At 41.3% G+C, this 12,770-nt stretch overlaps 1 protein-coding gene across 11 annotated transcripts in view; it reads right to left on the bottom strand.

Moving 5' to 3' along the window:
• The window catches only part of IL1R1 (interleukin 1 receptor type 1), a 71,541-nt gene that overhangs the window by 35,165 nt on the left and 23,606 nt on the right, over positions 1-12,770 (bottom strand). The gene's annotated exons all lie outside the window — the stretch shown is intronic.

Genomic DNA, 12,770 nt, shown 5'->3' on the forward strand with positions numbered 1-12,770 from the left:
TGATGCTTCCCACCCACCCCTACCCCAACCATCCTGCGAGACACATGGGCCCCTAGACTCAGATAAGACGCTCAAAACCCCTCTAGTATGAGGATGGGTTTTGAAGACCTCTCCTTCTCACCTCTAACCACTGTGCTATCTGGCACCTTGAATTCACCTCCTCCCTCACTCAGCCGTGCTGACTGCTTTCCCTGACTCCCTGTTCCCTTTGTTTCATTCCCTAGGTCCACCTGTCCTGAGATTGTCACCCCTGTCTACTCCGGTCTCAGCACCACGCAAATGCTCTGAATGCAAGTGTGTACTTCAGTGTGAGACATATCCCTTCATGAAGGTGATGCCCGATGTATTTGACAAAAACTTATAAGAAACGGAAATAACATCCAGAGTCTGGAGTGTGTCCCCCTCACTGCCCTCCCATCTCTGAGACCCCTAGCATTTGGAAGACTTGGCTGTCTGCCACCCCCAGATCACCTTTCTCGAGAGACTATTTCCCCTGAGGATTTGGGGGCACCTGGGTGGCTCAGTCGGTTAAGTGTCCGACTCTTGATCTCAGCTCAGGTCTTGCTCTCAGGGTCATGAGTTCAAGCCCCGAGCTGGACTCCATGCTGGACCATCGTGGATTCTACTTTAAGAAGAAAGAGAGAGACGATCTCCCCTGAGGATTTTCAGTGTGTGCCCCTCCTGTCAAGCTGTTCAAATCACAGGACTTTCTTTGAGAGAAGTATCTAATAATGCACAAGAAACAAAGCCCTGGACACCATCAGTGGTGTCATCGTCCGTTAGGACCATCATAGCGAAGCCCGGTGTCCAGAGTGGTCCCTGCCAAGGGGCAGCTGTGACAGTAGAGCTGCCTGGGGCCTGAGGACGGGCTGTTTCACAAACGGTGACGCAACACTCCCAGAGTGTCCCAAGTCCCCAGTTCCTCCAAAGGGGCTGCTAAGGGGTAAGAAGGCCAACACTGAGGGCAGTCCTTGCAGCTGGCGACGCCGGGGCAAGCGTGATCCCAGCTGGGGTCGTTAAGTCCAGGGAATGGTCTATGGACAGAAACCCTCCCCAGACACCAGGACAAGCTGTGAGCAGTCCATGCCCTCCACCTCCACCACCCCCAAAGAACCCCAGTTACTGTCCAGAAGGACAAAAGGGGTTGGGAAAGGGAAGGATTCTGAATAGAGGAGACCGTGTCTCGAACCAGTGGAGACTAAGCACTTCTGAATTGGCAAGATTTCTCTCTTCTGGCGCTAGAAATGGAAATGAGGCTCCATGGGCTAAGTTGCCTTCCGTTGTGGAAAATAAAATTACATCTTTGCACACAGGGCCTCTGTGATTCTTGCTACGCCTATTTTTTGTTATTTCTAGAACTGCCAGTAACTGCTCACAGAACCACAGTGTTCCCTGAGAGAGATTTAAAAACCGCTGTCCTACATGGACTTCCTTCCACAGCCTCGTTTTGCGTTCCTTTCACACATTTTCCACCTCCTGACCTCCAAATAACCACTTTTTCAATCTGTGTCTCTTAGTACCTCCCACCACTGCCACTTCTCAGTTTTAATTGGCTCAATACCGTCCCTTTCTCTAAGCAGTTTATACGTGGGTTTCTCTGATCGTCTTCCCATTCAAATTCCTCTGATTTTGCAAGACCTTTACCAGTCAGAAAGCTGCATGTGAACTCGAGATGGGAGCGGAGGAGAAAGTGGAGAATATCGTAAAATTGCCTCGGGGGATAAACTATTTCTTAACTTCCTTTATAAGAGGAGGACGAAAAGATGGACGAGGCCCGCAGCCCTGCCAACTTCTTGTCCTAATTGCAGCTTTAATCTTGCTCAGTGAAAGCAACTGAGTGCAAGGGGATTCTTGCACCTGGTTTTTTTTCCATGCTAACAACACAGAAACAGCACAGCAAGTTCCAGAGATGTATAGACTCAGCAGCTTCTAAGAACAGCTGCCCCTAACGGAACCAGACGGGTGGCCTCGTTCTACGCCGGATCTTGATTCGATCACTAGTTCAACACATGAAAGTCAAAACACCAATAACCAAACCACCCATCACCATCCAAAAGGCAGCCGGGACCAGCTTTCCACATCATCGGAGAACGGCTTGTTGATGCCTTTGTCCTCAGTCATATGCAAGACACATAACAAAAGCACTGCCTTCCTTAAACTCATCTTTAAACATAACGGAAGTACTGCCTGCCTGAAACGCTTTCCCTGGTATTTCTGCACCATCCCACCATCTTTCGTTCTCTGCAAGTTTCTGTTAACTTGTCTCTATGTTTTGTCACTTTCTCTTTTCCACAAGCACCTTCCAAAATCCAGATTCATGTTGCAGCCTTTCAATTCTTCAATCCTTTCCAAACATCACTGTCACATTTGTTTTCTCTAAATGGTTCCCTTTTCATAGGATCACTGTAGTAGATTAAAGATGGCCGCAAATTCTTTGCTTCTCCAATCAAGAAGTGAAATCTAATTTCCCTCCCCTTGAATCTGGGATGGTCTCACTGCCTTACTCAACCAATTTCAACCAATAGAATGAGGTGGAATTGACTCTTTGGGACTTCAGAGGCCATATCATTAAAAACCTTTCAGCTTCTTCTTAGAATTTTCGAAACACTCACTCTTGGTGCCCAAAGCTGTCAGGTAAGAGGTGTTACTATCCTGAGACTGCCATACTTTTAGAAATTCTAAACCACATGGAGGTCACATGGAGGCACTCCAGTCCACAGCCCCAGCTGACAGCCAGAACCAACTCCCACCATGGGAGAGCACCATGTTGGATATGAAGCCAGCCAACCCTGGTCAGGCGCTATCTGACCACATCCGCAGGAGAGTCCCCAAAGGAGACCCATCCAGCTGAGTCCCATCAACCCCAGAACCATGAAAAACAAAACAATACGTTGTTTTAAGTCACTGAGTTTGTGACACAATAATAGGTAAACAAAGCAATGACCCTACTCAGGAATGTGTCATGTTGTTGGCCTGTCCTGTACCATACAGAGTCAGCCGAGCATGCAAGGTCTCTTTGAATTAAAATGACACCTAGCTTCCTTCCTCCAGCTTCACCTCTGACCACTGCCCAGTTACAGACTTCCTGAAGATTGTGATTATGACTATCTCACCAGCAAATAAAGGGAAAATGAGAGTTATGGGATAGTCAAACAGGTTTAGCTTTGATTATGCTATTTTGAGTAAAAGAAGTAGCTATACCCTTGTACTTCTCAGCAGGTGCTAACTGCAAGAATGCTTTAGTTTCTAGTGTTGTTATTCAGTGGTTTTGCAAGAAATAAAGCGACCTAGGAGAAGTAAGCCTCTACAGACAAGGGTACTTGGAAAAGTAAAGAGCAGGCCACTACTTTTGGCAATAGAAGCAAAAGAAAAATCTGGCGAGACTCAAGAGTGCCATATTTGTTGAATCATTTTCTTAATGTCCAAAGATTAGGTTAACACCTGTTCCATTCTTTTGTTTTTCCTCACAATAAACAATTTGGTGACAATTCAGCAGCAGGTGAACAGGAATTACTATTACCCATGACTGCCCTGAGAGAGGATGGGAGCTGGGAAAATTCCCTGTCTTGAGTCCAAAGGTTGAGAGAAGAGGCCATAATACCACTGATTCCTTCTTTGTCTCTTGCATCCTCATAAGAAAATAACTGAATTAGGAGCCCGGGTGGTGGGTGCTGAGCTGTTCCTACTCTGGGATAGTTAGACCTCATGAGCTCAGCTTACAGTCTAGACCTTAGCTGGTATTGTTCTCATAGGAGGCCAGTGCTGCTGGGCGTCCGAGTCCTCCTGAGAGTGACAACAGTAGAAGCCTATAATATCGTTTCTCCAAAAAAAATGGCATAAAAGATTTAGGATCCAGACTAGACCAGACTTTGGACAGGAGACACAGAAGGTCCCCTGAGTGTAACTTATGTGCAGCCCTCAGGAGGTGGGCCCAAGGACTCCCTCTTGTATTCTTCTAGATCTGTGCTACCCGATACACGGGACCTCTAGAAACATGAAACTATTTAAATTATTTAAAATTAAATAAAATTGGGGCGCCTGGGTGGCTCAGTCGTTAAGCATCTGCCTTTAGCTCAGGGCGTGATCCCGGCGTTATGGGATCGAGCCCCACGTCAGGCTCTTCCGCTGGGAGCCTGCTTCTTCCTCTCCCACTCCCCCTGCTTGTGTTCCCTCTCTCGCTGGCTGTCTCTATCTCTGTCAAATAAATAAATAAAATCTTTAAAAAAATTAAATGAAATTAAGAATTCAGAGCCTCAGTTGCACTAGCTTTACTTCAGGAGCTCAACAGCCACATGTCAGTAGCGGCTACCATATTGGACAGCACAGCCACAGAACATTTCTATCACTGCAGAATGTTCTATTGGACATTGCTACTGTAGAGTCTAGACAATTCAAGGCCTCTGGACTAGGAGTCCTTCTCTGGCAAGCTAGTTTTCATCCAAAATAAATAATCTGCTCATTTTAAATCTATACCTAAGCAAGAATCTTCTTCACACCTTCTTCTTTCCTTCCAATCAGCTATGTCATCATTCAGTCTATCTTTCATTGCTCAGCTAAATCATAACAGAGCACATGTTTTCTCTCTATTTGTGCTCATTTTTTGGTAATTACTTTACATTCATCAATATAATGCTCTGTCCGTAACTGTTTCATGTCTATATTTTTATTTTTCTACTAAAAATAGATGTAAGATCTTCAAGGATGGGAACGATGTATGGGGAAGGGGCGGATCTCTCTCCATCCCCTGTCCCAAAATACTCATGTACAACCCTGAACGTCAGAAGTCGTCAACCGACCAGATAAGGAGGAGAGTGCAGAGAAGTTTTTTTATGGTAAGTGTCACCCCAAACTTTTGTTGCACCCACAATGATACCTTGCAGAGGCAACACTATCGTCCCCAGTCACAAGGTCATAAAATCAACAACAAGATATTTATTACTTTCCAATTTAAAAAAAGAGAGACAGAGAAACCAAATATTTAAAATACAATTATGTTAGCATTGTAAAATCTGACCACACTACATTTTTGTCATTCCTTTTTGTTATTCTCTTAAGAAAAAAAATCATTCACAATGCTTTGCCCTACTGCATTGACATATTAACTATGTGCTTGTCAAGTAACTTGGCGATTTCGCAATCTGGACGTCAAAATAATGACACAGAGAAACATTCTCAGAGAAGGCACCCAAGGAGAAGAGCCATAGGTGGTACCCAGAGTCCAGGCTTTCCTAAGAGCATGACGAGCATAAGTGCATAAGATTTGGAATGCAGAGAAAAGCCCTAGGAAGAGAGTTTTTCCCCTATGCTGTCCCAGGAAAAGGAGAGGAAGTCAAGAATAAAATACAATGCTTAGGAAGTATCAAGCACTTTCTCCACTTTCCCTGCTCTCTATGTGGAAGTAGTGAAGTAGGTACCTGGAGGCCCCAGTAAACAGCAGCGATTGGGAAAGACTCTGAAATCGTATCTGCAGAGAGAGAAACCCAAGCCAGGCAGGGCGGGGAGCAGAGACCACAGACAAGAACAGTGCAGGCACAGGGTGGGCTCAAGGGCAGAACAGTGCCCCCATCGCTTCCACCTCACACGCTGATCTCGTACATCTTTCCAATTTATCCCGAGGTTTTTCATATTACTGATACGAAAATGATGTCAATAATATTGAAATGATATTATTGATTGTAAAGGGTATGGCTTTTAAATTTCAATGCCTGACTATTCATTGTTAGTATATAGAAATATGACCAATTTTTGCATATTGATGTTGTGATCCACAAAACTCACTTATTAGTTCTAGTAGCTTTTTATTGATTTCCTAGAATTTTCTATGTAAACCACCGTGTTCTCTGCACATAGAGACAGTTTTACTTCTTCTCTTCCAATCTGAATGACTTTTATTTCTTTTCTTGATTTTTTATGCCAGCTAGATCCTTTAGTACCGCGCTGAATAGAAGTGAGGAAAGTGGACATTCTTGCCTTGTTCTTAATCTTAGGGGAAAGCCTCCAGTCTATGATGTTAGCTGTAGGTCTTTCACAGATGCCCTTTATCTGCTTGAGGAAGTGCACTTCTATTCCTTACTTTCGGAGAATTTTTATCAGGAATAGAAGTTGGATTTTGTCAAATGCTTTTTCTGCATCTGTTGAGATCATTACAGGTTTTTCTTTTTTGGTTTTATTAATATGATAAGTTACATTTCTCAACTTCCCGTTGCTAAGTCAACTTGGCATTCCTGGAATAAAGCCTTCTTGGCCATGATGTATTAGCGTTTTTATATATTGTTGGAATGGATTTACTAGTATTTTGTTTAGAATTTTAACGTCTTTCTTCATAAGGAATATTGGTCTATAGTTATTTTTTCTTGTAGTGTCTTATCTGGTTTTGATATCCAGGTAATGCTAACCTCAAAAATTTGGGGAGAACTCATGAGTCAGGAAGTGTTTATTCCTCTTCAATTTTCTTGAAAAGTCTGGCAGAAATTATATTATTTCTTCCTTAAGTGTTTGGTAGAATTTTCCAGGGAAGTTATTTGGGCCCAGAGTTTTCTTTCTGGGAAGATTTTCAACTACAAATTCAATTTCTTTAATAGATAGGAGGCTATTCAAGTCATCTATTTCTTCCTGAGTGAGATTGGTAATTTGTGTCTTTCAAAGAAATTATCCAGTTCATGTAAGTGTCCATGCTTTTAGCATAATTTTATTCCTAATATTCTGTCATTCTCCTTTTATTTTTTTTTTATTTTTTTAAAGATTTTATTTATTTATTTGACAGAGAAAGAGAGACAGCCAGCGAGAGAGGGAATACAAGCAGGGGGAGTGGGAGAGGAAGAAGCAGGCTCTTAGCGGAGGAGCCTGATGTGGGGCTCGATCCCAGGACTCCGGGATCACGCCCTGAGCCGAGGGCAGACACTTAACAACTGCGCCACCCAGGCGCCCCTTATTTTTTAATTTAAATTCAATTAGCCAACATATAGTACATCGTTAGTTTCAGATGTAGTGTTCAATGATTCGTCAGTTGCGTAAAACACCCAATGCTCATTACATCACTTGCTCTCCTTAATGTCCATCACCAGTTACCCCATCCCCCCAACCACCTCCCCTTCCGCAATTCTCAATTTGTTTCCCAGAGTCAAGAGTCTTTCATGGTTTATCTCCCTCTCTGATTCCTTCCCGTTCAGTTTCCCTCCCTTTTCCTATGATCCTCTGCACCATTTCTTATTTTCCACATATGAGTGAAACCATATGATAATTGTCTTTCTCCGATTGACTTATTTCACTTAGCATAATTATCCTTTTAATATTTGTTGTGTAGTGCTGTGATGTTACATAAGGCCTGATAATTGATATTTCTGTCTTCTCTTTTATTCTTGATCATACCGACCAGAGATTTATCAATTTTACTGCTCTCCTCAAAGCATCAGCTTTTGGTGTCATTGATTTCTCTATTGTATTTCCTATTTCCTCGCTCTCTGCTTTGATCTTTATTATTTCTTATCTTCTGCTTCCTTCGGGTGTCATCTGTTTTTTTTTTTCTAGTTACAGTGGAGGCTGAGTTACATGGATTTTCCACTTTTCTGCCTATTTGTTCATTTATTTATTTATTTTAGAGAGAGGGGAGTAGAGGGAGAGAGAGAATCTCAAGCAGGCTCCACACCCAGCATGGAGCCCGATGCAGGGTTAGATCCCACAACCCTGAGATCATGACCTGGGCAGAAATCAAGAGTCAGACACTTAACCAACTGAGACATCCAGGCACCCCAACACTTTTCTGCCTTTTTAAATAGGCATTTTGTGCTGAAAATTTCTCCACAAATGATATCTAGTTCCACATGTAAAAACCTTACTTAAAAATAGAACTGTCACCTGAGCTAGCCATTTCACTTCTGAGTATTTATTTGAAGAAAATAAAAACACTAATTTGAAAAGGCTTATGCATCCCTATGTTCACTGCAACACTATTTATAATAGCCAAGATATGGAAGCAAGCGTCCATGGACAGATGAATGGATAAAGAAGATGTGGGAGATAAGTATACAATAGAATACTATTCAGCCATAGAAATGAATATAATCTTGCCATCCTCTAGGTCCACTCAGCAACATGAGTAGACCTAAAGGATATTAGGCTAAGTGAAATAAGTCGGTCAGAGAAAGACAAATACCACATGATTTCACTTGTATGTGGAATCTAAAAAAGAGAGAAAGAAACAGAAACAGACTCAGAGATATGGAGAACAGACTAGTGGTTGTCACAGGGAGGGGTTTGGGGTGGGTAAAACAATGAAGGGGATTAAGAGGTACAACTTCCAGTTTAAAATAAGTAGGTCATGAGGATGAAAAGTACAACATAGGGAACATGGTCAATAATATTGTAATAACTTTGTATGGTGACAGAGGGTAAAGGTGATCATTTTGTAATGTATAAAATCATCACACCATGTTGTACCCCTGAAACTAATATGATATTGTATGTCAATTATAATTCAATTTTTAAAAAGAAACTTATAATACTATAGTTTCATCTTTCCCTGCCTGGCTTTTGAGCTATGTGTGTCATTCATTGCACTTTTACATGTATTACAAACCTCACACCACACTATCACTACTTCTGTTTAAATAGGCAATTTTCTTTTAAAGAAATTTAAGTCATGATTTCATTGCCAGTTCAAGGGCTCTTCATTCCTCTAGATAGCTCCAGATCTCCAGCTGTCATCATTTTCCTTCTGTCTAAAGGATTGCTTTTAATATTTGGTAGTGTAGGTCTGCCAGTGATGAATTCAGGTTTTGTACATTTGAAGCAGTTTAATTTTGCCTTTGTGTTTGGATACTTTCATGGTGTATAGAGTTCTAGGTTGACAGTATTTTTTTTTTTTTAGTGCTTTAGAGACAATGCTTCAAAAAGTCTTCTAGCTTACATTGTTTCTGTGAGAAATCTGCCATCTGATCATCCTTGTTCTTCTGTGTGTTCTTTCACTGACTGCTTTTAAGATTTATTCTTTACCACCAGTTTTAAGCAGTTTGATTATCACAGAATGCAATATATTTTTCTCTGTGTTTCTCAGGGTTCATTGCACTTCTTGGATCAATGGGTCTGTAATTTCCACCCAATCTGGAAACGTTCTGGCCATTGTTTGAAATATTTCTTCCGTCACCCCTCCTTCATTTGGGGAACTTCAATTATGTGTGTAATTGGATGCTTGAAATTGTCCTACAGTTCACTGACACGTCTGTTTTTTTGTTTGTTCATTTGTTTATCTCCTGTTTCATTTTGATAGTTTCTATTGCTGTGTATTAAAATTCATTACTCTATTCTTCCACAACATCCAATCTGATGTTAATCTCATCCAGTATATTTTGATCTCAGACACTGCAGTCTTCATCTCTAGAAGTTAGAGATGGGTCTTTTTTTTTTTTTTTAACATCTTCCAATTCTCTACTTACCGCTTCAAACATATGGAATACAGTTATAATAACTGTTCAAATGTCTTGGTCTCTAATTCTAACATCTGTATTGGTTTTCAGTTCGTTTTGATTGACTGATTGTTCTCCTCCTTTTATTTTTCTACTTCTTTGCAATTGCAGTAATTTCTTTTTAGATGCCAAACATCGTGAACTTTAACATGTTGGATGCCAGGTATTTTGGAGGATGCATTTTAGTCTTCGGAAGTGCTTCAATTATTTTGGGTCTTGCCTTTACAACTCGTTAGGCAGGGCCGGGGCAGCATCCAGTGTGGGGCTCATCTTGCCCCACTGCTGAAGCACTTGATCCTCGTCCTCTGCGAAATGCCTTCAGGTTATGAGGTTCTCCAGTCTGGCTGGTGGGAACGGAAATCATTCTTGGCCTTGTGTGCTGTCTGCTGTTTCATCTACTCCCGTAGTAGTAGGAGGTTCATTTTCTGGCCTCAGTTCCCTCACACATACGCTCATCTGTATTCTGCTACGCTCTTAAGGGGAACGCCTTGCAGACTTGAAGTTCTTCCTCGTTGCAGCTCTCCCCTCTCTGGTGTCCGTCCTGTGAACTATAGCCACCTTGGGCTCCCTTGGCCCTTAGCTCTGTCTCAATTCAGTTTGCTGGGAAGTTTGCTGAGTTCTTCCTGGGTCTCCCTTCCCTATGGAAGTGGCTGGACACTCTTCCATAGCCTGGAAGCTCTCTCAATCTCTAAGCAGGAGCGATCGTAGGGCTCATCTCATTTTTTTCCCCCTATCTCTCAGGGATTCCTGGCCTTCAAATGGCTGAGGTCCAGAGTCTTAAAAACCCTGGTTTCATGTATTTTATACAGTTTTTTTGTTGTCTATGGTGAGAAGTAAATCCAGACCCTATTAGTCAATCTTGCTGGCAGTAGAACCTGGCTACACAGTTTCCAGAGTTTCCATGACAGCTGGCCACGAACATGTCTAAAATTCTTTACACATCTCGAAAAATTTTTCCTTTCAATGTTGTTTGGAAACGTTTTTGAAATACTTATAAAACATAACCCAGAATTAATAAATGTTAGCCAAGACCAAGACTTTTGAGGAAGGAAGTAAATTGTGATTGATGTCAGGTAAAGGACAGTGTGGCAACTGATGGGTTCCAGAGTCAGAGAGACCAAGGTTGTGCCACAGGGAATGGAAAGGAAAGAAGAGTGAAGGGAGGAGAAAGGGAAGGAGGAAGGAAGAAAAGAAGGTGGGAGGAAGACATATAAAGTCCAAAGAACCAAGTTATCTATCTCCAGGGTTGCCAAACCCAGGAATTTCAAAGGAAGAATTATTAGCAATTGTGATTGGTTGAATACAGGTATCAGGAGGGAGAAGTTGAATGGAAATTCCATGAGTGTTCAAAAAAAATTGTTAAAAAGAAAAAATATTTTATATTAGTGGTTCTCGGAGGTCTCTGAGATCCTCTTAGAGGTCCCTAAGGTCGAAACTACTTTGATAATGATTCAAAGATGGTATGTGTCTTCTTCAGATACATTCTTTTTCAAGTACACAGTAGGTTTTCCAGAGGCTACAGGATGTATATCTCAAAGATCGAATGCAGAAGCAGATATGAGAATTCATCTGTCTTCTGTTGAGCCCAATAGTCAAGAGATTTCCAGAACAATGTAAAACAATGCTACTTTTCCATTTTTTTTTGTTTTCAAAGTATATTTTTGTAAAAGAAATGTTATTTGTGTTAATAGGTAATGAATTTATGTTTATTTTTAAATGATCAACAAAATTTTAGTTTTTAATTTGTTTTAATTTCTAATAATTTCTAATCAATAGAGTTTACCACATAAACGAATTTCTTTAAAGTTCTCAATTATTTTTCAGAGCATAAAGCGGTCCTTAGTCTACAAATCTGAGAACCTCTCTTCTACCTAAAGCTTTTGCAGCCTTACAGAGACTGCTGTGTACTTCATGGAAGTATCTTCCCAGGACCAAGGACGAAGAGCAGATCAAGAAGTCGGAAGGGAGAATCACCCCCAACACCAGCTGCCTCATCTTTTGCCCAGACTTTGAAATGATAACTCACAGAACAGCAGCCCCTATAAGCTTCACCCACAAGGAACTGGGTCTTAACTCATCACTGAAGTCTGAAATGCTCTTTTAGGCAGTACAAGCCCTACCCCGAATTTCTCAAAGGGTTTGTGAAATTGCCAGTGCTGTTTCCAATCTACTTCACCGTAACGGTCCCACTCTTCATCTGACCCATGCCTAATAACTGATGAAGGAAATGTGTTAACTATCAAGTGCCTATTACGTGTCTGATAGTAAATTAGGTGCTTTACTAGGACATCACATTTCTTCTCACCACACTATGAACAGTGTCACTATCCCCTTGCTTTAGAGACAGAAACAGAAAGCTTAAGGAACTTGCCTAAGATAATCCAGGGAGTGGAATAACCCCATGTGGACTCAGCTGACTCTCCAAAGCTAATGGTCTTTGCCATCCACACTGCGAACTTCCACTGCCCTGCCATTTATCACTATTGTGGTGTTATTGTTTGTAAAGTAAAAAAACATCCTAAAATATGGGAAGTTTGCTTTCCACAACTAGAGGGAGAATAGCCTAGTGGTTACAAGTGTAGACAATGGAGCTGGCTTGCCGTAGCTTGGATCCCAACTCTCTCATGTACTAGCTGTGTGGTGCTGAGCCAGTCACTAAACTTCTCTGTTTCCTTGACGGTAAAATAATGTTATTAATAGGACCTGCTTTATTGGGTTATTGTGAGGACTGAATAAGTTAATATGTAAAGAGCATTTACGCATGGTCTAATACATAGTCAATAATAGAAATGATCATTATTTGCCATGCATTAGTTAACTTTGGGTAACTTAGTCAGGATCTTTGAACCTGTGAAATGGGTATTAAATACCTGCCCAGTTACACGAGAGAGTTATTGAGAAAATCACAAATAATGAATATACCTGACAAGATTTTTAACTGAATAATATGCAAACAAGCAAACATTACAGAAGCTTTATTTGGCATAAACTCCTAATGTGATGTCATTTTTTCGAATAGGGAGTTTCTGGTAAAGAGTACATCAGTATTTCTCGCTGAAAGAATATGTACTTGTCACCACCGCTGATAAATTCTTCATTCCAAAAACACTAACCAAAACCACATTTTAAAAGCCGGATATTTCTGCACAAACACGCAAGCCTCAAGTAACCAAGCGCGAAATGTAAAAGAACTTGGTCTCTGGGCGATAGGACAATGCATTTTGTCAATATCGTGAGGAGATATCGGGCACTGAAATCTAAGCAGTCCTCAAAGATAATGAAGCACTTAAAACAAACAAAAGGTCAGTT

Source organism: Ursus arctos, unplaced genomic scaffold, assembly GCF_023065955.2.
Source record: "Ursus arctos isolate Adak ecotype North America unplaced genomic scaffold, UrsArc2.0 scaffold_8, whole genome shotgun sequence".
NCBI lineage: Eukaryota > Metazoa > Chordata > Mammalia > Carnivora > Ursidae > Ursus > Ursus arctos.